Source organism: Colossoma macropomum, unplaced genomic scaffold (assembly GCF_904425465.1).
Source record: "Colossoma macropomum unplaced genomic scaffold, Colossoma_macropomum, whole genome shotgun sequence".
NCBI lineage: Eukaryota > Metazoa > Chordata > Actinopteri > Characiformes > Serrasalmidae > Colossoma > Colossoma macropomum.
Window position 1 is genome coordinate 15,994,798 of NW_023494785.1, and position 24,856 is coordinate 16,019,653.

Here is a 24,856-nt window from a genome sequence, read left to right on the forward strand (position 1 = left end):
TCTTGATAAACCCAGATGTCTTGTTTTGATCATGGAAAATGGCAAATGGGAGGCCCTCAGAGGAAACAGAGGGATGTATTGCTGATACAGTCTTAAATTTTGTTTGAACTGTTTTGTCATTTTTCCAATTTTAATACCAAATTAAAATCATTAAACCAGTACTAAAAGATTTTCACTTATAGAAGAGGCTCAACTGCAATGCACCCCCAAAATCAGAATCACTTTTTTGGCCAGGTACTCTGTGTGGAGTTGGCCTTGATGGAATTTTGTATGCACTAATCATGGACAAAAGAGAATTTAAGTAGTAAACAACAACAACAAATAAATGTTTTTACAAAAATACAAAACTATACATACTTTCAGTATATACACTAAATGTACAAGACGGTTACAATGATGGTGATCAGTCCCGAGTACGAGAGATCAGCTCTGATTTCTTCTGTCAGATTTCAGGCTACACGTCGTAATCGCTTATCTGTACACTCAGATTCAGTTAATGTTCTGTATTTGACCCAACCGCTCACTTCCCTTCCTCCTTAATTCAAACACAACTAGTTTTAGGCAGTCGATGTGTTCGTAAAGCTTGTTTATCTGACCGTCTGCTTCTCCACCGAGAAAACAGTCGAGTGGAAACTTTTAAAGAGAAGCATATGAAATACTTTCTCGGGCTCCGATTGGACGAGCGTGGCGTCAGTTGAGCGGCGGTGGGCGTGTCCTGGCCGCGGTCGCTCTCAGCACTGTTGTAGTTCTAGCGCAGTGTCGCTGTGTTTTGTAGGCGTGTGGACTTCACCGTACTGAGGGCTCCACCACTGCGCTCTCCCTCTCAGTCTGTACACCACCTGGAGAACAAAATCACAAAGCTCCTGGGAAAACATTCACTAAATCTTATCTTACTGCCTCTCTGTTGCGTCCTGGTTTTGCGGGCGGGCTCCGTGGCCCAAAGGAATCAGCTTTCAGCTCGCGCACAAAGGAAGAAAAATTAGAAGCAGACAAAGGTAAGTGGCCTGTTTTTTCTACAACGCTGGAAGTTTCCCCCCCTTCACAGTTCGTACTTGTACTTGAGCGCGACTCGAGCTCGAAAGGAAAATGTTTTTGCTGAATTTGGACTGAACAGATTTCATTCAGGTCGGGCAGCTCGCTCTTCTTTATGGACGTGTTGCTGTGACTCTGTTAGTGCTGCAGCTGCTGCTGCTGTCGAGACACAAAGCGAAAAGCCCGTATTACATTGCATTCGCCAGTGCAAGCGCATTTAAAGTCCTACACGTAAGTAGACATGCTGCTCTGCTTTTTCTCTCTCTTTCTCTTTTCTTTCTTTAACGCGTGGGGTGTAGTTTTCTCTTCTTCAGATCCACTCGTCTGCAGTGCACTTCGACTAATAAACAGTGGGCTCCGCGCTCTCTGCATCTGCAGCTCCAGCTGATAAGGCTGCGATTAGTGCTGCAGTGGTGTTAGCACGGCATGGACCGATCCCAGCGGTATTATTTTCGATGGGAAACAGATGGGGAGAGTGAGCGAGAGTGTCTTTTCTGGCATGGGAAGTTGGCTTGCTGTGCGTTGCAGTAGGAAAGGCATGGTGGATTGACAGCCGTCAGTGGTGGGCAGCTCCAGGCTCGGCCGGTGGACTGGACAGCGCTGTTGTTTGCTCTCTGGACTCTCTGGAGCTAATCAGCCTCTCAGGACCTCTTATTCCTGCAGACGTTGCTTTGGCCTGAACAAATAGCATCTTCGTGCTTGTTTGGCTGTTGTATTGGCTGTTTTTCAGTGTTTCAGCATCCTGCTCTCTAACTTTGAGCAGCCTGTAGAGGGTGTTGCACATCCTGTCCACATCTGTCCGCTAGACTTCCATGAAAACACATAGTTTAGTGCGAAATGGTCACTCAGCAGGTCAGCAGTCTGTTCACAAAAACTGTATTGTTGCTCATGTCCTTGTTGCTTGTTGTTCTTGGTGTTGTATAATGCTTATCAGGTATTTTGAAAGGCTCTTCTCAGACCCTAGAATGGGGCACATAAGGGGAACATTACCCCAGATTTTTGTTCCCCACTAAGCAACAGCAATAATAACAATAATAAGTAACAATTTCAGTAGCCTGCTGGCCAATTCAGTCCTTAGTTGTAGAAGTGGAAGCTCCTCATTCTCTTATTGTGCGTGTTGATGAATAGATGACTGTGATGAGACCTTTCTGCAGATATCCTTTTCGCTTTTTATGTCGGATAACAGTTTTTGAGTGATCGTGCCTCAGCCATAATTGCCATGTAAGTGCTCTTAAAAAGATTCAACCATTTATTCTGTTGCGAGAAGAACCTTAATGGACTTCAGAACTATGAAGCAGTCAGTGTGTGACATTTTCTCTTTAATAACATTTTTCTGTTCTTAAATGCCTCGGCCTAACAGAGAAAGAGGCTGAATCACACGCTCAGTGTATTCAGATGGATGATGGATGTTTTGTGTTAGTATTCTTGTTATTATTATTTTTTTTTCAAAACTATGGATTTCATATGGAGTGTTTACATGTATGTCCTCATGTTGCCTTCATGCCTTCACGCAAACCTGTCTTGCATAATCATTTTCTTAATGCAAAACACAATATACAGAGATGCTGAGACCACCAGACAGCACAGCATAAAAAAGAAAACAGGCCCCTATCTTTACTTACTTACTCACTTACTTACTTACTTATGTATTTATTATTTATTCATTCATTTATTCATTCATTCATCTTCTAAGTTGCTTATCCTCTTGGGTCGTACTGGGAGGGACTGCTGGAGCCTATCCCAGCGTTCATTGGGCGGAAGGCAGGAAACACACTGGACAGGTGGCGAGTCCATCGTAGGGCAGTATTTCTTCTTCTTCTTCTTATTATTATTATTATTATTATTATTACTATTATTATTACTATTATTATTACAATCATTATTATGTTCACAATCACTTTAAGCCATTCCCTGTATTGCACAGCATAGCCATTAGTATGTGAAGGTGAAGCCTCCTTCAAGGAATAAGGTCTGTTTCTGCATCTGCAGGACTCAGCAGCCACACAGCATCACCAATCTTCTCAGTGGCCTTTGGACAAGAGCTAACTGCTTGACTGTTGTGGAACTTTGTGAGCATCTGACTGGTCACCACTTTAGAGCACCCCCTGTTGTCCAGTGTGTGGCCCTGGGTCGCCCCTGCTGCCAGTTGCGTTTTTCCCTGGCTCTCACAGCCTCAGTTGGCACATGGCACAGCTCATGTTTGTTTGGGTGGGGGTCTGCAGGTTCTCAGATGTAGCAGACCATAGTCACCTTAACAAGAAATTGTAGTCTGAGCTCTTTATTGAGACAATAGTGACAAAATACCAGACAGCATTAGAGCCCCTTTGTTTTGAGTGCTGTATACCTCTGGTTCCTGCATTACAAATAAATTACAGTTAAAGGCGTCATTTTGTGTCGTATGGACTTTAATGGTCAGGTTTTATAAAGGGTGAGAGGCTGTTTCTGTTCTCTTTAACTGTAACTTGCTTCTGCTTCTGTTAGGCCCCGCGGCACCAGCATTTTTGCTAGTGTGGGTAATGATGCATATAGCCTAGGGTGTAATTTTATTTCCAATTTCCTTTGCTGTAGTTTTGTCCTAAATGATGTTACGCTAGCAGTGTGTTGCGGATGACTGTGTCTTCCTAATGGCTTTGTGGGTAATGAGTGCTGAAATAGGCTTGGTGCTATGAGTACGGATCTAAGCCATCTACCGTTCAGTCTCTTTTTTGGACTTTTTGGTTTTCCATCAGGCCGTAGATAGAGGCATTTACATTTGAACCTCATTTGCCCCCCGTAACAGTTTTTTGTGACAGATTGACTTAAATATATTCTGGAAAAGAACTGATTCACTCTCAGGCAGGATTTGGAAGACAGTCTTTGCCAACACTTCGCAAGCTTTTGTTTTGACATTGAGAAGCAATATATCACTTTCAATTAGAAAGTATTGGGGGTTTGTAGCACTTCTTAATGGTCCCTCATATTTCACACTGATTGTCGTTGCCCATAGTGACAGGGCAGCCAATAGCTGGCAGATACACCTGGAGTGGGAAATTATAAGGCAGCAGGAGGGTATTTGGGGTGGGGGGGTAGAGGTAAGAGTGCTGCTTGTTCCTGCCTGGCTGACCATGTCCAGCGACGGGCCTCGTACCCCTGGGGAGTGAATTATTACCTGTCAGATGTGGAGCCTCCACATCATCCATAACCTAGGCCTGACACAGGGGCAGCCAGCTCTAGCGCTGCAGCACAAGCAGTGGGCCTTGGCCTTCAAACCTGGCCTCCCCTCTCTGGGTGGGGAAAACAGATTAACCTGCTGCTACAGCCAATGCAAGTGGCTTAGGAAAACAGCCTTGTCTGCTAGGCTGTCCCTGATGTGTTTAGGATTCTTGCATAAATATGCATGTGCACACCCACAGATCTTTCAGAGCTAATGAGGTCTCAGTGTTTTGCTGTTTGTTTTTGGTGGAATATGGAATTTAGGATCATACTGACGTAACAGCTGTCCCAATTCCTAGTAATCGGCTCTGGAACCTGAGCCATTGGTGAAGTTGAAAATTAATTGTTTATCACATAACTGACACCAATTTGCCATTTTGCATTCATTTCTTACCCTGCCCGGAAACATGGCTGATGTAACGCTAATTGATTTCAACATCAGTACAGTAAACCTTGGCTGGTGTTTGTCTGACTGGAGAGTGAAGAAAAACAACATGATGATAAACATTTAAGAGGGGAAAAAACAAAAATTGTGAGTTCAAAGGAAGGGTAATGTTAGAGAGAACGAGAGTATGTCCTGGACTTCAGTTTGGACAAGTTACAGACCTCAACCCTCATTTCCATCTTGCTCTTGGATGCAATGACTGGCTTCCAGTGGCTTTTAAATCCATTTCTCAGAAGCTTTAACCCGTTGTCAGACATGGTGCGCAGCGATCCTGGCCAAACCGTGATGGCCGCAGATGGACGGTTGCCGCGTGGCCCGCTGTTAATGCAGTACAGAGGAAAAGGCAACAACTTAACTAAGATTAAACGTAGGTAAAGGCACAAAGCAGGCACATCTCACTCAGCATGGTGCTTATAAATGTCCATGATTGTTAAGCACTTTCTTTTAATTTCTTACTTATTGTATCAGAGGGTAAATGAAATGCCAGTGTGCCAGCAGTAGGGCTGAGCAATTTGGATGCTCAAATTGCAATAAATGAAGGTTCAGGCCTGTTTTTGGCCAAGAAAACAAGCATATCTGTTTTTTTTCTAGGCTAAGGCTGGAAAGTTGTGGTTGTACACAGCCAATGACTTTGGCTTTTGGTTGCTTCTGACTGGTTTAACTGGTCTACAGGCAAATTTATTAGGTATATTTCCCCTCTTAAAACTTGTTAATGTTGTTGATCATGTAGTCCATTATGAAAAATTGCAACTCTTGTGATTTGCAAATTACACTCTTTTAAATTGCAATTTTGATATAAAACCAGTGGATCTTTCAGCTCTAGTCAGCAGCCAGGACTATACTTGTGCACTTTTTTTAGGAAGTAGTTCTTGTTTTGCCAATTTTAGTCTTCTTTCTGAAAAGCTCAAAGCAGTTTTGTGCTAGAATGCACACAGTGACACACACATACACACACATTCAGTGATTGGCATGACAGGAAGAATGAGCTGCTTACCCAACTGTCATCTTTAAGAATGTTTGGATAGCTGAGTCGTGAGAACTAAATCACATCGAGCTGGAACCAGCAGGCAGGCTAAGTCACAGAGGCATGGCTTCATTTTTTTTTTTCCCGGCTCCTCTTCACACCAGATTACGGAGTGATGACTAACTCCGTTTCATTGCACTTCGACATTCAGCTGCATCTCCTGCTCCCTGCTTCCACCGCACAAGCAGCCTTTTGTGCCTCTCCCATTGGTATGCCAGCATTACGGGCTAAATCCGCTAGCTATGGGCGAGCGTGTCCAGAACGAGCTCTATCCCTGACTAATGCTCGCTGCAGTCCTGTTTAATTACTCTCATCTCTGGGTATAAAATGGAACCCGCAGGAGCACGGCTCCCTGTTTTTTAATTGCTGCTGGCTATACATACAGGTTATTGATTCCTGCACTCTGTAGAGGTTTAGAGGTGCTCAGGTTTGTGCTCTAAATGATCTCTTAATCACTTTATAATGGAACCACTCTTCCTGCCGCATTGATTAACTGCTTGCGCTGGAATTGTTGCGAAGCTTCAACTTTCTAATCTAGTTTGAACTCTCTGGGCCCCATTTACAGTGTGTTTACCTCAGAGCAAGCCTGCAGCTAGGCTTACTTTGTGTTATCTTCTCTTGCCTTTGTGCTGTGAAAGAAGGCGCTGTTAACACGCAGCAAATTTCCTTGCAGTAAAATCACAAAGCCCTCAATGTGGCTCCTCCTTCATACCATAACAAAGTTGTGCGTTATAAAATGTTACTTCAGCTGAAAGGTCAGGTGTTGAAATGTAACAAACAGGACGTCTTGGATATTTGCTTTTAGCACTTTGTGGAAAGGTAAGAATGCTCAAAGGCTTTTTGGAGATTCAGGTTTGCTCCCAACCCCTCTGTTGTTCTTGGAAAGTTGTTGCTATTCCTCAGAGTGCAGCAATGACTGCTGCTTCAGCAGAGGAAAGGAAAAAGCAAATGGAGAGATACAAGGCTGTTGTGCATGTTTTTTTTCCCTTCTTCAGGAACACTTTAGCCACTTCCACGGTTTTCCTCAGGCCTTTTTATTATTTATCTCCCAGTGGCTTTTAAGTGTTTCTGATTTGTTTGTTGTTTATATTTAGAATTTCAGAATTAATGATGCTTTGCACAATGCCCATGATGGTGTTTTAAAAATCTCTGCAGGTTTCAGTGCTATGTGAGTAATAGTTGACTGCCTCGCTGCATGTTTTTAAAATGAGCGTTTGGTATGGCTGTGAAGAGGGAAACGGAGCAGGAAATTAAAAGCCTGAAGATAAGTTGAGTTTTTTGCACTTAAAGCTGCAGCTCCGTCCAGCAGAGATGCATCATCAGAGCCCATTCAGTCAGGACAACGGGGTTTCATCAACCTCGCAGAAGAGCTTTGATGTGAGAATTGAGACTTTCATTTGGGTTTTATTTGTGAAAGTGGTCTTTTGTGGAGGCGTGCTGGGTGGGAGTTGTTTGGTGAGAATCTACTGTGACCATATGCACATTATGTAAATCCCTCTGATTTCCCAGGCCTCCAGAAATAGAAGTCTCATTTGACCTTCACAGAGTGAATCTTGGCGAGAGTCTGCACATGTGTCCTCAGAGGAGCAGCGGGACAGTGCAGGGCTGACCCCTTACTGGTCAGCCTAACAGCAGACTCTGGGGGTGTCTTCTGTGTGACATCTGATAATTGGGGTCTGCTTTGGACTAGGGGCTGGGTGACACAAGAAAAAAAATTGCGATAAATATTCCAGCAAATACCTTGATAACAATAAACGTGACAATAACTAAGAAGTAAAAGGAAATACTCTACACTCTGAGAACAAATATGTGAAAAACAGTACCAAAAACTTCCGCCACCGTAAATGGTCAAAAGTGGCACTTCTGACTGAAAGAGGGGGAAAACGCCAATTTATGGGGTTTTTATATAGGTTTTAATTGGCTCAAGGATTGAATATGTCTACAAACAAGTATCTAAATCTAACACGTTACGAATAACTTTAATGGTAATTAAAATGAGAAACAGTTATTTATATATGCTCTTTGTGTTCATTTGTCTCCTGTGCTGCAGTGCAGGCGTGTTCAAACGGGTTTAGCAGCAACAAATCAGCAGTGAAAATGCAGCGTGAAAGCGTTTCATGGTTTCTACAAGTAAACTTTTTGGACAAGCGATTTGTAATCAATGTTCAGTGTTTATTCTAAGTTTTAAGAGGGGTACAACACTCAAGAACTTCTCCACTACAAGTTTAATACACCTTCTGAAAACACAGCATCTTGCTTGATACACAGAACCCAGTCAAACAACAGGAGCAGGAAGGAAAGTTCCCGCTAGCATGCTGACACCATCTGTAGCTACAGTTTATGAAATTACAAAAACATTCACAAGTGATGGTGCCAAAGAACAAAGTATAACTATATACTAGGGCTGGGCGATAAAACGATAACGATAATTATCTTGATTTAACTTTTCCTCGATAGAGCGATACGACATGTTCGATAAACGTTCGATATAATACACCATTCTCACACTCCCACGTTCAGCGAAAGCCTTGGAGGCGTTTTCTACTGCAAAGAAGGCGACACTACTCTGCTGTCACCAGGAGAGGGCGCACTTCCGAGTTTTTCTATATGATTAGTGAGGGAGGGGGCCACGAGTAAGATGAGTCTTTAGCAACGGCTGAAACGCGGAGTTATACATTCCCTGTTTGAGTGGAGCGACCGGCGATCTGTTCTCCTGTGACCGAGTGTGAGTGAAAAGGTCAGTGGTGTAACGATACTGTCCTACAGCGAACTCACCTCTTTCTGTACATCCTAACCAGCTTTAGCAGCGTTAAATCACAATCCTCACAACTACAGCGCTGTTACAGCGCTCGGATAGTCATATTTAAGTATTAGTGCATTCCCAAGCAACGAAAGTGAAAGAAAGAAGTGGGTTCATGTAAATTACAGCTCCGATTTAAACGAAAGTAAACTGAGGAAGCTGTGAGGCATTGAAGAGCAGGAGAGCGCTATCTTTCCAGGCTAGCTGTTTTTAGCAGCTGGCTAACTTGAAGCAGCGCTCTGTCACTCCAAAACACGGAGAATTGATGATACTGTACATCAAACACGACACAAAAGCACCGCTTTCAGTTTAAACGTACCTAAAAGGAGGACTCTGTTTGTCTAATGTTGATATTTTGCGGTTCACCACTTAAACTACTACAATTGAATATCCAGTCGTCGCTAGCTGGTGTCTGAATACTGTGATGTCATTTGTAACGGGGTAGCCGAGCGCTCGTCACCAGCTAAAAATAATCTGTTTTCTTTCTTAAATTATGACTATTACAAAATAGCCGTGCTTTTCCAGCTGGTAAAAACAGCTCAGCAGACACTCTCTCCCACTCTCCCATGACAGATTTGTGAAATGTTCCACTGTTTGGTGAGTGTTTCTCGTGTACCGACCATAAGTGATAGTTTAAAACAGCAATTAACCACCCAGGACCAAAAATCAGCCTTCAAACTTGAAAGAAATAATGATTTGACATTTATCGCGGTATGTATCGATATCGAACGATATGAATTTTGTTTATCGTGATAACATTTTTGGCCATATCGCCCAGCTCTACTATATACTATAAAACTATAAAAATAATGGAGTTCATTACCTTGGATGACCAACCGTTTTCTGGACAATGGATTTTATATGCAAATACTTCACATACTGTAATAACTTATTTAATGTTAACTTTTTATTTACAGTTTTGACCTATTGAGTGGACAGATTATAACAATAATAAAAGTGGTATGCATGTGCTAGCACTTTTTCTTAAAGTATTGTGCCATGCCGGATCCCTCTGCTCTCTGCTGGCGAGCACTTCTATGTTGTTTTTTTTAATGGAAGTGAAGGAGCAATATCGAACATTCGTGGGGCGACTTGTTAGTTGTTTTAATGTCACATGGAAGCTTGTAATAAGAATGAAATAAATATTTATGCTTTTTGAAATTTAAGAATGCATCAGTCGTCCACACAAATTAGGAAGTTGGCTCACTCAGTCTCAGTAGCAAGCTAGCAACTTTATCTAGTAACCTTAAAGCACTGTATGGTTTATATTTCATCTTCCCACTCGAACAGTGTAAACTTTATCCAGTCGAACATTCTCCCTTCATCTGTTCAGAGTCTACAGGTATGTATGACACCAGATATTTTCATTATTATGCTAAACTGCCTAGATTGCATGAAGAGAATGTTAACCCTCTGTACCCTTGGAGAAACTTGCGTTTAATGTTTGCCATTCATGACAGCGACCAGTCTACTCTTGCCCAGTTGGTGAACAACAGTTGAAATTAAACTCATTGAAATGAATTGGATGCAGTGAATCAAAGTTCCAAATGGATACATACCATAAATTAAAACTGAATTTCTGAGATTTTAGCTTATTTTGAGCTTTTTGCATTGATTTATAAATAAAAGTTGCCAGTTCAGTTGCAGTAAAACTATCAACTGTGTCAAATGTTAAGTAATGGTGATACAATAAATGAATTTGTATCGGCAATGAATTCCACTTTCACCCAGCTGTAGTTTGGACCTGGTTGGATTTAAGAATCGGGCAGCACTGTGCTCTCCGCGAGTTTTCTGCGAACTCTGGACACTCACTAGAACGAGGTCTATTTTTAGTGTCGGCTGTGAGGGAAAGGGGCAGGGGGGGGAAGACATGGGGGTTGGTGGAGTCGGTGTCATATAAAATCTCCCCCTGGCATGAGGCCAAACACCACTAGGGCCCCTTAGCACCCCCCCTCCATGCCTCTCTCATTACTCAAGTGTGCCTCGCTGTTAACCATATGATGACTCAGTTCCGCGTGAATGCTTGTGTGTATGCAGACGTGCTTGCAGATGTGTGCTGTCGTGTGAGCAGCCTCTTTTTCGTGTTCTTTGTCTGTTTCTGTTTCACCTTCTTGGTATATTTGGGCACACGTCACACACCCATAAGCTCTCAACCTATGGCTACCAGGCGGCTTCATCTGATCCTTCTTTATTGCTTTCTCACATTATCTCTCTCCTGGCCGGCAGCTCGTCCCAGCGGAGCAATCTCCGCCTCACACGGAGGAGGGAAAAAAAAGACTCACCGTAAACAAATCTCAGCTTCACACAGTGACATTACCTCTAACGGTTTACCTCACCTACAAACAGCCGAGCCAGGCACAAGCCCAAGTATCACCCCCGCTCTCTCTTTCTTTCTTAGCCTCTTGGCTCTGTGACTCAATCCAATGTATACACAAATAGCAGGCGCAGCGGATCTGGCTGTGCTATGAGGGGTGCTGCACTTCGTGAAAATAATCAAGTCAGCCCCCTCAGCCCTCTCTCCCCCACAAATATCTTCAGTCTTCATCATCCTCGTGTACATATAAATATATATATGCACTAAGACAGATTTGGCCCCAGCTCCATCTCTTGGGTGAGTCAGTTTGAATATATGCGCTGTGCTAGTGCGAGGACGAAAAAGATGAGTTTATAGATAGGGAGGGGACTCGGGGTCGATAGGGCTGTTGACTGCCAAATGTCTTACTGAGCTTTGGAAGAGTTATATTTCACCGTGAGTCACAGCCTGCCTCAGCTGGAACTTCCATTCTTCCTCATTGATTGCTACTTTGAATGAGCTTCATGCGAAGAGTTTTCACACTGAAAGCCTCACAGAGATCAACAACACCTCTGAGTGGACAAAAGCATAGGCAGCATCCTTCACATTCCCTTTGTGCTCAAATTAACCGTCAATTAACTGTCAGCTACTGCATGCATTTCCATTCGCGTCCTTAACAAAGTAAGCTAAAAACGCTTAGTTAAACCCAACATTTGAGCTCTCTGGGCATCCGGCCTATTTTCAGTCTTATTTTTTTGTTCCTCGTGCAGATTAGCATGATAACGCCCTGGAGAGGGAGGAGAAGAGCTAATCACATCTCTCTTTCTCTCTTTCTCTTTCTCTCTCTCTCTCTCTCTCTCTCTCTCTTTTTCTCTCTCTCTCTCTTTTTCCCCTCTCTTGCACTCTCTCTGTGTGTGCGTGTGTAACAGCGGCTTATTATCATACTGAATGCTTCATCGGCTAAACTAGCACTCTGATCTCCTCCATAAATCTCTCGTATCGTAGACTGGCAGCAAATCGGGGAACGGAACACAAAGGCAAATTGTACGTCTCTTTCTCTGCGGTGCACTCGATATTATGTTTGGTTAACAGGCTCGTTTCCCGAGCTATTATTCCATGTTAATCACATCCTGGTGGTCCTGTATGAGAAGATCAGGGCTGTTCATCCAATCCGTGATCTGTCACTGTCTGAACTGTGTTGAGAATGCTTCTTATAGAGGTGGGAAGGATGGCGCTGGTTCAGAAGTTTCCATTCTGGCAGTAGTGCAGGTCTGAATTGACTGAAGAATTGAGATAATTTCCACTGTCATTTCTGCCCTTCAGAACCAGAGGAAGTGGAAAAGGTTATAGCTGGCTGACTAAAGTTGTATTTTTGTGTCCAGGTGCCAACGGGACCACCTGGTAGTTTCTTCTGTTTCCTTGTTTTTTTGTGGAGGGGGTGTTTAAATGACTAGTCTGGCATAAGTCAGCTCTGTTGCACTTTGTAAAGCCTGACACCCACCAGACTGAAGGGGGCCGACCCAAATCCCAGCCTTCCTCCCAGCACAATCCCGCTGGGGTCGCAGGGTCATAAGTTAAGCAGGGGAAGCAGTGTGGCCTGAATAGTAAAGAGATTGATTTTCTTCAGTGGGGGTGGCACTCAGGGAGGGAAGATGGCTCAGGTCAAATCATTTGCCCTCTGTAAGAGGGGGAGGGGTAGAGGAATGCACTGGTGAAAAGTGGGGCAAAGAAGCCATTCACAACATGTTCTCTCTCTGTCTGCTAGCAAGCTTACGTCTTGAGCGAGCGTTACCATCGCCCAAAACAGGGCACAGGGCGGCAACGTTTCTTTTAATAGGCAGCGGAAGAGCAGGGCAGCCAGCAACAGCTAGTTCCTAGAGCTGGGTGTATGTTTAACAGGGTGGCTCATAATCAACCCTCAGGGCTGTGGTGGAGTGGTATGACAAAGTGGTTGACAAGGCCATTTTCCCCCTCAAGCACCAGAACCTCCAGAATTCCTGGTTGATTGTTCAGTTCCATGCCTAGAATGGACTGTATTATGCATTTGCTACAGTTCCAGCAAGCTTCCCACAGAGAATCTCTTTGATACAGTTACACCCTGTTTTAGCTGATTATAAAAAGCTTTGTTCATTTTCGTTACAGTTTTGTTTTCTGCCTGTTTTGTGTTTTTCATTTTCAGCCTTGCAGTATGGATTTATTCTGATAGTCACACTAAAGTGGAAAAATTATGGAAACTGTCTTCTGTGTATGGAGAAAAGTTTGAATCCCTCTTTTTAAGAATAATCGTTCTGTGAATAATCAGATTTACACAATTTTCCCCTAACTCCAAATGTAGTTTGGTGTTTGAAGTTTGCTTCTTCAGTTTTGCAGTGGAGTTGTATATATAACAGTGGACAAAAGTATGTCGCACGGCCAAAAACAGTAGTAGCACCGATCTTGAAGCTAGAATTTTGTCATTTACCATTTGTATAGATAACAGTGTGTATATTATAGTATCAGATACCACATAAGCAAGTCGATGTGATATTTCTTAAGAATTTGACGCTATATAGATGTGCAGTTTTTATAAGCTAGGGCTAAGGGATTAATCATTTTTATATTGAAATAGCAGTTTGAAAGAGTGCAATTTTAAAATCATAAAGCCTGCAGTTTTAATTATAGTCTACAATTTTAAGTGTATCTAATTACACAGAGCTTGTGAACTGCCTGTAGATGAGTTAGACCAATCAGAAGCAACTAAACACCCGCATGATGTGTACATGACGATACAATCACCAGCTCTGGTGAGGCTTTGTTCACTAGGTAAATTACTCTAGCTGTCAAAAAAAAACACTGGAAGTGTTTCTCTGATGAAGTAACGTGTTGGCACATTCTCGGCTGAGGATAAAAGACCTTGGTTTAAAGATGACATTCTTTTCAGCATCTAACATTGTACTGGTTAGCTGTAGTGTTAGCATTAGCTCATCTGAAGAGGCAGGTTCTGTTACTTATCCAATTTGAAAACCCAGTGATTTCACTTGTTTGTTTTTGAATAATAAAACACATTTTTAGCCTCCTAACAACCCTGTGTAGTTTTTGGCTGACTTTTTCTTATCTTTTTGTTTTTCTTTGTTGGGTAATTTAGCACAGCATGACTAAGATAAAAATTTAGAAATGTTTGAAAAACTAATCATTTCTGTAATGTAACTTATAATTTCTGTAATGTGATACACCCCAAAAACTAAAAAGAGAACTTATTGAATTTCAAAAGTAAAACAGATCATAAAATATCATAAAAAATGGATAGAAATAGAGAAGCAGAATTTCAACAGGTTAACACATTCACACAAACACACATAACCTCACACATTTTTAACTAAGGAAAATCTGCAGGCTAAAACTTTAGAGAGAGAGAGAGAGAGAGAAAGAGAGAGAGAGCGCGCACCCGCAGAGCGTCTTCCCCACCTAACATAGACTTGGTCAAAGCAGTTATAGCTTTATGCAAATGATATGTAAATTAGTCAGTTTACACATACAATTGCTGATTCATCATTACAAATCAAAACGTTTATAACACAAACTTGGATGGGCTCAAGCACAACTGAACACAGTGTCTTTAGTGAGATTCAGTCAATAAAGATAGTGTCCCTCCTTCGCATCTTAATGATGTTGGCAAGAGTCGCTCTCAGTCAGGCCCAAGGCCTTGAAGGTTCCCAAATGGTCACCTTTCACCCGGTTATACGATAATGGAAATATCCAGTTCCAACTCCTGTACCATAGGCTGCTGTGATGTCTGCTAGGATAAATTGGAGATGGGCATAAACAAGGCCTTATCTCATGCCACACTGTCCTCCTCAAGGAACATACCACAAGCCTTACAGAGGCATAAAAGCCAAAGAACTGTTACTCCTGGGTGTCAGAAATGCATTTTTAAGAAAAGGTATTCTATATTAAAATGATTCCAATGTGTTTGCAGGAGATAATCTGCATTCCTTCAACAACGCCCCACACCACACACACACACACACACACACAGACACATATACACACACACACACACACTTCTAGATGGATCAAAACAGAACATGAATGTAATGGATACTGTCTCATGAAAAATGTCTCAAAACAGCATATGAAGTCAGGCTCCTACACAGTCCAATGAGCAAACCCATCCTTGAGAGGAGCCAGGGCTCAAAAGGGGGGGCCCCATCCTTCTCTGGGTGATACCAGACAATGAAGCTACACTGAGCTTCTGTTGAATTGTACAGCTAGGAGGAGCACATTCGAAAACATCAGCATGAGTCCTCAAATCTTGTAAGGTCTCTGGAAAGAAATAATGGAATATATGGATGAGTTAGTTTTCTGGCTTATGACACGTAGAACAGGCTTGTGTAGGCCACACTGAGGAGAGGTCACCAGTATACCACTCAGACACTTGTTGTCTTGCAGTCCTTCAACAATAACACTCTGAACATCACAGCTCCTAAAAGCACAGAACAACCTCCAAGGTCTAATAGATGGTTATCATGACACAACAATACAGCAAAGTTATCTGATGTCCAAGCCCCAACATCAGAAAATGACAGAATAAACTTAACTTGCATATCATAAAAAACATGACGATGTGCCTCAGTTGATTTTTAAAATTGTGATCATTAAGATTAAAATATATTACTTTATATAAAAGATAAAGGATATGTGAGTGAGGGGGGTGGTTCTCCAGTCACTCCCTTCACCCTTCTCTGCAGTTAACCAAATATCCGTTCATTAGCCTTCATGGATATGCCAATATCAAAATTGGTCAGAATACACATTCTTAGTATATATTTAATTTTTTTGCATAAGTATTCCTTTAAAACAACCCATTAGAGTGTGTGTGTGTGTGCGCGTGCTTGCGTGCGTGTGTGCATGTGTGTGTGTGTGTGCGCGCGTGTGTGTGCATGTGTGTATTTCTGTGTGTGTGTGTGTGTGTACAGCTATGTAATAGCCGTGAGTTGTTCATTATGTGGTCCTCATAAGGCTCAGAGCTTTATCCCAGATGCTGAGCTGCAAAGTCTTGCTGCCTCTGGCGTCTGATTTAATCAAACTACAGCAGCTCCTTGAGAAAACAGCTGGCCATTCAGAGAGTTTCTCTTCTCCCCGGACATGCCACACTCCCTCAGGCTTTCCGCGGTTTGGGTATATTTTATATGTTTTTGAGTCTGAGCCAAGGAGAAGTATGCCCTGTGCATAAGTTTTCTACAGTTGCCATGTCAGAGTGCTGCTCAGAGACATATTTATTCTCCAAATCTACACCGCAGCTAACAAAAGGAGCCCCAACATGTGCAGGATTATTCCAGGAATCCGTTAAGGCAGCCATGTTCCCTGAGTGCTGCATGGCAAAACACATTGTTAAAGGGCTGAGGTGAAGCCAAGCTAAGCAGCCTGTAACCTCGTTCTCTTTCTCTCTCTCACTTTCTCTCACTCACTCACTCTTGTGCTCTTTCTCTTTCTCTCTGTCTGTTTTGCTCTCTCTCTTGTTCTTTTTCTTATTTTGTATAATCAGAGCCGATTATTTTGGAACTCTTTCATCAAACCCAAAAGTCAGAAGACCTTTCACACTGTTTGTTTTTTATTATTTCCAACCTTTTGGTTATAACTGCTGTTGTTCTGTACTTGGAAATAGATGGAGGCAAATACTCTGTGAATGAGTGCACATTTTTTAAGAGTGATGAGAGAACCATTTTGTAGGTTTGATTGTGAAATCTCCACTGTGAAATGTACGCCGTGCACATGCAACATGTTAAAAGTCATTAGCGTTGGCAGAATCATCAGGGCTGTCCAAGATTTTTTCTGGTTTCTTTCCAAAGTCCTAAAATATACCAAACGTTCTGTTCTCCTGTTTCCCAATCAGATTGTAGTACAGTTTTAGTTGCTCCACAATTAGTAGTATTTTCTGGCCCTGAAGGTTGTGTACAGGACATTTGGGAACCATTTGAAGGCTGAACAATTAAGATGCCACTGAGACAGCCTGATAGTACTTGCGTGCATATATGTATGTGTGTGTGTGTGTGTGTGTGTGTGTGTGTGTGTGTGTGTGTGTGTGTGTTCAATTCCAAACAGATAGTATCATTTTCTGAGGTAGACGGAAATGCAGAAGAATGAAGAAACCTTCTGGAACCATTTTACTATAGTGTACAACATAGTGGTGCGCTGGCTAGCTGCCTGAGAAGTATCACATGAACCCCAAGTAGGCCGATGCTGATGCGCTCAAGTTATGTCCCTCCATTTTTCTGCGTTTGGCTATTCTTAGCTGCAGTAATGTAAGACACATTTACAGAGGGAAGCCTGTAACAATGAAAGATAAACTGGAAAGAAACAGAATGGAGTAACAAGTTATAGAATAGTGATGGCCTCATCTCTCTCCGTTCACCCGAACCCTGTGGAGCAGGAGACAGCCAGCTGCCCCCTGGGCTTATCTTCCTTTCAGCCTTAAAAGCCTCAGAGGAATGCTGCTCGAACGCCCACCTACCAGAACAACCTGTCTACAGAAAGCATGCTACATCTGGGGAACAAAACCAGATAGTGGCGATATAAGATCAGAATCACTCCTGAACCTTGCTGATAGTTTCATTTCAGGTTTTTAAAAGCCAGACTGAGCCAGAAGCAAGACTGGGTTGGTTCCATTTTGAGCTGGGATTGGTTCCATTTCGAGTTCCAGAGAAGGCCTGTTTTGAGAGATGCATTTGATTTTTGCAGTTGTCTGTAAAAAGTGTGGGTGAATTTAAGGCCTTGGACTGGACTTCTGTTATGCTCCAGGATTTGTTGCATTGAAATGGAATTGACCTCAATCCTGACTTGGACCATGAAGAGCTTTGTGAAAATGCCCCAGGATGCCGAAAGCACTTCAGTTCGGTGTGTTTTGCATGAGCGTATGAGCCCTTAACCCTGACCAAGGGCTTTAGGACGCCAAATGAGTTCTGAGAACAGTATCTGTCACTGTTGGCAAATATTGGATTTTCAGGTGATCTGCCTTTCCACCTCCTTAGGTTGCTCAATATTTCCTAAGTTGTGCAAAAAGGCCTTTAACGTTTTCTAGTGGTCTATAATTCATACAAATTAAAAGACCTCTCTACCAGAGCGTAACTAATTCAACCTGGCCCGAGGGGACTTTGTACATTGAAGCTTATTTTACAATATTAAGCATGGCTGTTATTAGATTAATTTTTCTCCTTTATTGCCTCTATTATTCTCAAGCCAGACAAGACGTGTCTACCGTTTGATGCGTACATTGTAAGCCAATCTAGTGCTTGTTGTTCTCCGTCAAGAAACAGACAGAGAGACATACTGATAAAGGTTTGGAGACTAAGATTGAGAAAGGAGTGCGTTAGACAGAGATGAAGATGTAGATAGAGTGGCCGAGAGACACAGAAAGAGAAGAAAAAGAAAGTGAAGGGGAGGAGAAAGAGAGGGGAAAGAGAAAAACAGGAGAGATAGTAGAGAGTGTTATGACGCAGGTCTGGATAAGTAAAGAAACTGGCAGAGAGGAGCATTCGCACGCAGCAGATTGAAGGAACAGATTGCGCTCTGAGATGTCCTGAGATTTGGACAGCCTCGGAATGGGATTTGTAGAGATTTGGTTGGAAATCTGTCCATAATGAATGTTAAGTGAACAGTGCCTCCATTTTCTTGCGCACAAAGGCATTGTTTTCTCTAAGTATTATTACTGTTGTCTGTTCACTGTTAGTCTTGGCACAGAGCTGAAACAGAAAGACATGTTGCTTTATTTGTTATTGTATTCAGTCAACATAATATACAGTCAATATTGAAAATTAAATGATTAATCTCTAGAAACACCTTATTTTTTATTAATTAAGATAATATGACAGTGAAAAAACTGCAGAATCCCTTTTGGTCATTTGTGAACTATGTGATAAATCCTTTTTTTTTTTTCTTCCCTCAGACTGAGGAATGTCACAGCTTCCCTGAGGGATCCAGCGCTTTATCAAACACATCCCTTCTCACCTTTGTGATGTGCTGACCGTCCTGCAGTGTCATTGGATGAGCGTTGAGGTAGGAACCAATGGGAAGCAATTTGTTGAACTCTAAGACTCCGAAATCACTTGTTTTATTTTCTCTTGACCCTCTGAACTTTTGCTGATATTTGCTTGGAGGAATACAATTGCATTCTGCGAAGAAAGATGGCTTGATTTGGCAGAAAATTGAAGCCTTTGCCAACTGCATTATCTTAGACTGGCTGGTAACCTCAGGGCATTGTGTGGGGAAAAAAATGTGGATTCGAACAGCGTAATACAAATACAAAATGTACTGTCCACAAAAATAAGTTGGTTTTTGAAAATAAATCAGTCTAAGGAAAGTGTCCAGAGAAAATCGCTGCAGAGAGAGAGAGAGAGAGAGAGAGAGAGAGAGAGAGAGAGAGAGAGAGAGAGAGAGAGAGGTCAAAGAGAATGGGGAGAAGGGGTATAGATGGACATTCAGACAGAGAGAAATGGTGGAGAATAAAACAGAATTGTGAAGCATGTGCCGAGCTATGAAGGAGAACTAAAGAGGGAATAAAAGATAGAGGAAGTGTTTGACTGGAACACTCACTAATGCACACCTCATCTGGAGCCTCTGAGAATCAGCCTGGAGGTCTGCGCTGATGAGGCCTGTGTGGACCCACAGCCACTGGTGACCAGCAAAACACAAATGTGAAAAGCACGAAAATCTCAGCAAGTTTTGACCTCAGTGATTTCGTTTGATCACAATTGTTTGGGAAATTGCGCAATGCATTATAAAATCTCAAATTCAATTCAACTATTTGGTACAAAAATCATTACTAAAAATACACTTAGTACATAATTATGACTGTAGGGACTATTTACAAAGTGGTGGAATATAGACATTAAACAGAACAGAATTTTTTTTTTGTTTTTACATTTGAAGATGGTTCAAGTTCATTTAGGCAGAACTTAATTTTGTCCAAAAATTAACACGTATTGTACTGAATATCATTATAAAAGATTTGAATGATTAGAAATGCCTCCTTCAGATCAATGCATCACAATGTATTGGTACATTTTATTCTCCTGAAATTAGGTGTTGGTAACATCCACAGCTGCATCTTTCATTAAAAGATGTATTTATATGAATTATACATAGAGAGCCTATGAACAGACTACACAAGTTGCAGGTTGGCTGTCAGCCAACTATTCTATTATCCTGTTTTATTTATGTATTCTTGCCTGGTTTGCTGTTGTCCTGTTTCTTCTAAAAAGTATTTTTGCAAACATTCAATTCATCAGACTTGTACAGGGCTGAATGATTAATCGTTTTTAGAATGGAATCACAATTTGAAAGAGTTGCAGTTTTTAATTACATACTCTGTGATTAACCATTTTCTTAAGTTTTAAATGAAGAATTTTAACCTAATGATGCAGAGCTGCCGTTCTGGCACACAAAATGTAACATTTAAGTCTTAAAACATTAAAAAAAGTGCTGTTCTGATCTTCCTGGCAAAAAGGGCCTGAAGCTTTACTGCTAGAAAATAATTGCATTTAAATCAATATGTGGTCAGAAAAAACGCAATTAGCTATTTTCCACAAATCTTTCAGCCCTATACTCATAGAAGTTTGGGAAACTTTTGGTAAAATTAGAGCTACCTTTTTGCTGCAGCATTTTGTTCTGAAACCTCAGAATTAATTAAACATTGTGATACACATATCGGTTATTGTGAAAATGCCTTCAAAATGCGATCGTAGTGTTGCACTTTTGCCACAATGCCAAATGTTTCCTGACACATATGCAAACGTGCAAAGGCTGATATACCTGAGGATGGGCTGCAGGAGTGATGGTAGTGACAGGGTCTATCAGTGGTTCCTCGGAGCAGATGGCTGGCCAGATGCAGGTCTGAATTTGACCTTGGTGCCTACAGAAGACTAAACAGCATAGTCTTCCTACCACACTTCACACTTTCTTCCTCCTGTCTTCCCTCCCTGGTGCGTTCTCTTTGCATTTTGACAGCTTATGGGCATTTTATTCAGATGAGCCATATGGAGCTATTATAAGGGATATCATTTTAGGTGCTATCATGGCCCTCTGCTGTGGCTGCATTTTGATCACTTTGACTAAATACACTACACAGAGTCCCTGATCAGCATAAAGGCGCTGCGTATGACTCTGCGGGCTCAAAGAGAGAGGAAAAGAGGAAAAGAGAGTGGGAGAGGCATGTGTGACAATTATAATTGGGGTGAACTGATCCCCCGGGTGGATAGAGAGAAACCTTATTATGTCAACTGAACTTGGATGTGCAAGTTCACCCCACTTCCCTCTTCTCACGCCTCTTAAAAGTGCCATCTGTCTCAGCGCCACTTTGTACCAGCAGCTAAAACATTGACTTCTCTCATCTCACAGGAGCTCAAAGTAGGAGATGAAATATTGAGTAAGAGTCAAAGCTGAGCTTCTGAGGTCACCTTTGATTGGATATATATTTCAGTGCATGTTATATACTCTGTCTTTTTTTAATGATGGGCTAAAGTGCTCATTTGTTCTACTCAAGACAATTGCAAAAGAGCTAAGTTAGAAGTTTTGGGCAGTATCCCAGAGACTGTAAATTAGATTCCAGCTGCCAACCAGAGATAATGTCAGTCATACAAGTATTTAAATGCAACACCATGTTCTCCTGCAAACTAATCTAGATTATTCCATTTTCTTACTACCAAGCTGTGTGGACACTAGCTGCTTTCTCCTAATTAATACAAATATTTCAGGCGCTGCCGAGTAGTCGCACTGCCAAAGAAGTCCTTAATTAGGTTCATTGATTGGTGGAAGATGTTAAGAGTTGTTCTTCCCAGCGTATGTTTTAACAAGAGTTTTAACTCATCACACTGGCATGAATATACTGACAACTTGAGTTCCTGCTGTGTTGCGCAATATTTCACAGTATCACAATATTTCCTCAATGCACTTTATGGCCAAAAGTGTCTGGACATCCATACTAATTGAGCTCAGGTGTTTCAGCCACACCCATTGCTAACAGGGGTAAAAAAATCAAGCACATAGCAATGCAAGCTCCATAGACCCACAAACAGTGACTTTAAAACAGTGACTAAAAAAGTTTGCCGCAAGTTAGTTTGTGACTTTTGTTTGTGCTGCTAGATTTATCCTGGTCAACTGTATTGACCAAGGATGCTATTATTGTGAAATGGAAGTGTCTGGGAGTAACAGCATCTCAGCAATGAAGCTGTAGGCCATGCATAGTGCCAAATGCCATGCATAGTGCCAACAGCCAAGTTTGGTGGAGGAGGGATAATGGTCTATGTCTGTGTTTCAGCGCTTTGGCTCGACCCCTCAGTTCCAGTGAAGGATGATATTAATGCTACTGCATACAAAGACATTTTTAGACTATTACATGCTTCCAACTGTGTGGCAGCAGTTTGAGGAAGGCCCTTTCCTGTTCCAGCATGACTGTGCCCCTGTGCACAAAGTGATCTCCATGAAGACATGGTTTGATGAGTTTCATGTGGAGGAACTCCGGTGGCCGGCAAAGAACCCTGACCTCAACCCCACTGAACACCTTTGAGATCAATTGGGACACTTGCAACTCAGGCTTTCTTTGACCTTACAAATGTTAAAGCCCATGGTTTTGGAATGGGATGTCCAGCAATCTCATATAGATATGATGGTCAGGTGTCTAGATACTTTTGGCCATGAAGTGTATATCACAATTTTTTTTTTTATCACAAAAAAATTGTTTGCATTAACAAGTTAATAAGTCAGTAGCTAGGGCTGACCTGAAAAGCACTTTACAAGCTTTGAATCCTCATTGATATTTCCAAACAAGTACCTGAATGCTCATTCTCAAATCAGCCTTAAAAACAAAAATAGTTGAAGGTTTTTTTTTTAATGAAACAGAAAGTCTCACATCTGTCAAAACACAAGCCTTTTTTCACTTAAACACAACAAACAGTCAGTTAAATCATACACTTCCACTTTTTATAGAGTTCGAAATTATATTTACAATAATAACTTACTTAAATATGATAATCTTGTTGCCCTTGTTCTGTCCTTATGCTGTGTAGAGGACACTCTTCTCTGATACAGCGGTTAAAACCTTATTGTGATTTTGACAAAATAAACCGATCTGCTGTTTGTGCTTTCTAGTTTTAATCCTGCCGTAAACCAGTTTAATTGCAAAAGAAGAGAGCGCTTATATTCCTGTCTGAAGCGATTTCCTGATGGAGCTGAGGTGGAGGGAGTGTGGATTGGGCGTTTGGCGGTACTCGGATAAGGATCACTGTACTTACATATTTGTGATGATACGTCAAACTTGTTGTGCCTCAAAGGTATACCAACATCTTATCACAAATTTTACACTGAGCGCTTGAAGTGCTCGTCTGATAATTTAAAGTGCTCCCATATGTGTGATTTCTGAGCCATTTCTGCTCTTTTAGCTTCAGTAGCCATGTGGAAAGGGCCACAGTTTGTTTTGCTCTAAGGGGAGGTGATATTGATGCCTGGCAAGAATTTATGATGCATTAAGTGACTGAACTATAATTTATTTATTTATTATTTGTTTTTTTTGCATTTTCCATATGTTGTCAGTAACTCTTGTATCTTTTGTAACGGTAACTATTTTGTCTTTTGCTAATGAAATTCATTTTAGGCTACAATTTTTGTGGCTTAAAAACAAAGATAACACTTCCGAATACTAAAAAGAGAGACATGTCAGTGTAACACATCTGAATTATTTGGGCCATTATTTGGCCCTATAATGAAGTCATGCTACTAGTGCTACTAATCTGTTAAAAGAATGTCTTACGACCCTGACATAACTTGTTTTGATTTTGCTGTTTTATTTTATTTTATTAATTTGTAATTACAACAAAGGGAGCCTTATGCAAGATTATAAACACAAGTAAATTTACTGTTGACTTGCTTTTCTATGTTTTAAGCTGTTCTTTCAAAACAATCCGAAGCACCCAGCAGATGATGCACATTGTAGTTAACTGGTGCTGTACACATGAAGAAGTGCACAATAGAATAGAATTTAAGTCCTATAAACAAACTGCTTAGCATCAAGATTGCCACTGTTTCATGTGCATTATAACATGGATGTAGAGCTCACTGTTTATCTGATTTGTTGTTAAAAATATCTGAAAAAAATCTGGACTGATGCCACTACAACCTTATATAGACGATGTGTTGCCCAGCATGATTCTGCTGACAACTGTATTTCTGTATGGAGAGTTATGGCATACCTGATACTTTCCTGGAACTCTCAATTCTGAGCACTCACACAGTCTACCTGCCGTTCATCCTCTTTTCACTCATTAATTCTGACTTGACTTGTCTTCATAAGGGATGTTTTTTGAGCCACTTCTTCATAAGAAAAGTTTATTTGACTGCAGGCCTTTTCAGTGGGCAGTTGACAGCAAGCCAGCTCCATCTTACTTTTACTGTGTTATAAGCCCCCCCTGTCACTTTATCACCACTGTTAATGTCAGCACGGTTATTGCTGTAGTCTCTCATTCACTGCCATCTCTTTTCCATTTTCTGCTTTTTCCTTGCTGTGCCTGCCTCCATGCCTGAGTTGCTCACTGCAGTGCACACTAATATGTCAGAGATGTTAGACAGCTTATTTAGTACATTGCCTATCAATGATTTAGGTCCTTGGTTCTCAAACTGGGGGCCAGCAGGGGGATACTAAGGGGGCAGTGCAGAAAAATCTCAGAAGTTTTAAATTGTACAAATGTTAGACAGTATTAAAATCGTATATTTAAACATGTGCCAATAAATGCACAAAATCCACTTCTGTTCATACTTCATTTACTTCTTACTTTGTTCGTTTGTTTCTTCTCTCTTTTATACCTTGTTAGCCTGGTTAGTTTATGTCCTTGATTAAATTAAGCACAGTTCCATTATACCATTTAAAGACAAAGTTCTTGTTTTCCTGTAATCTTTCAGCGATCATTACTCGGTATCACCCAGTGCCCTGAGTTTAAATGATGGAATTAGAGGTCTGCTTGGACATGGAATTTAAAACCTGACCCAAACCCACTCGCTCACTCTAATAGAGATGGATATCACAGACATTACAGTGCACTGCTTTAT

At 41.5% G+C, this 24,856-nt stretch overlaps 1 protein-coding gene across 2 annotated transcripts in view; it reads left to right on the forward strand.

Moving 5' to 3' along the window:
- The first annotated feature begins 724 nt into the window (after positions 1 to 724).
- Positions 725 to 24,856, forward strand: part of sema6e (sema domain, transmembrane domain (TM), and cytoplasmic domain, (semaphorin) 6E) — a 156,642-nt gene continuing 132,510 nt past the window's right edge. For both annotated transcript variants that reach the window (XM_036584396.1, XM_036584404.1), the window contains exons 1-2: positions 725 to 995; positions 18,708 to 18,817. The gene's annotated coding sequence lies outside the window, so the exon portion shown is untranslated. The remainder of the gene's footprint in view (positions 996 to 18,707; positions 18,818 to 24,856) is intronic.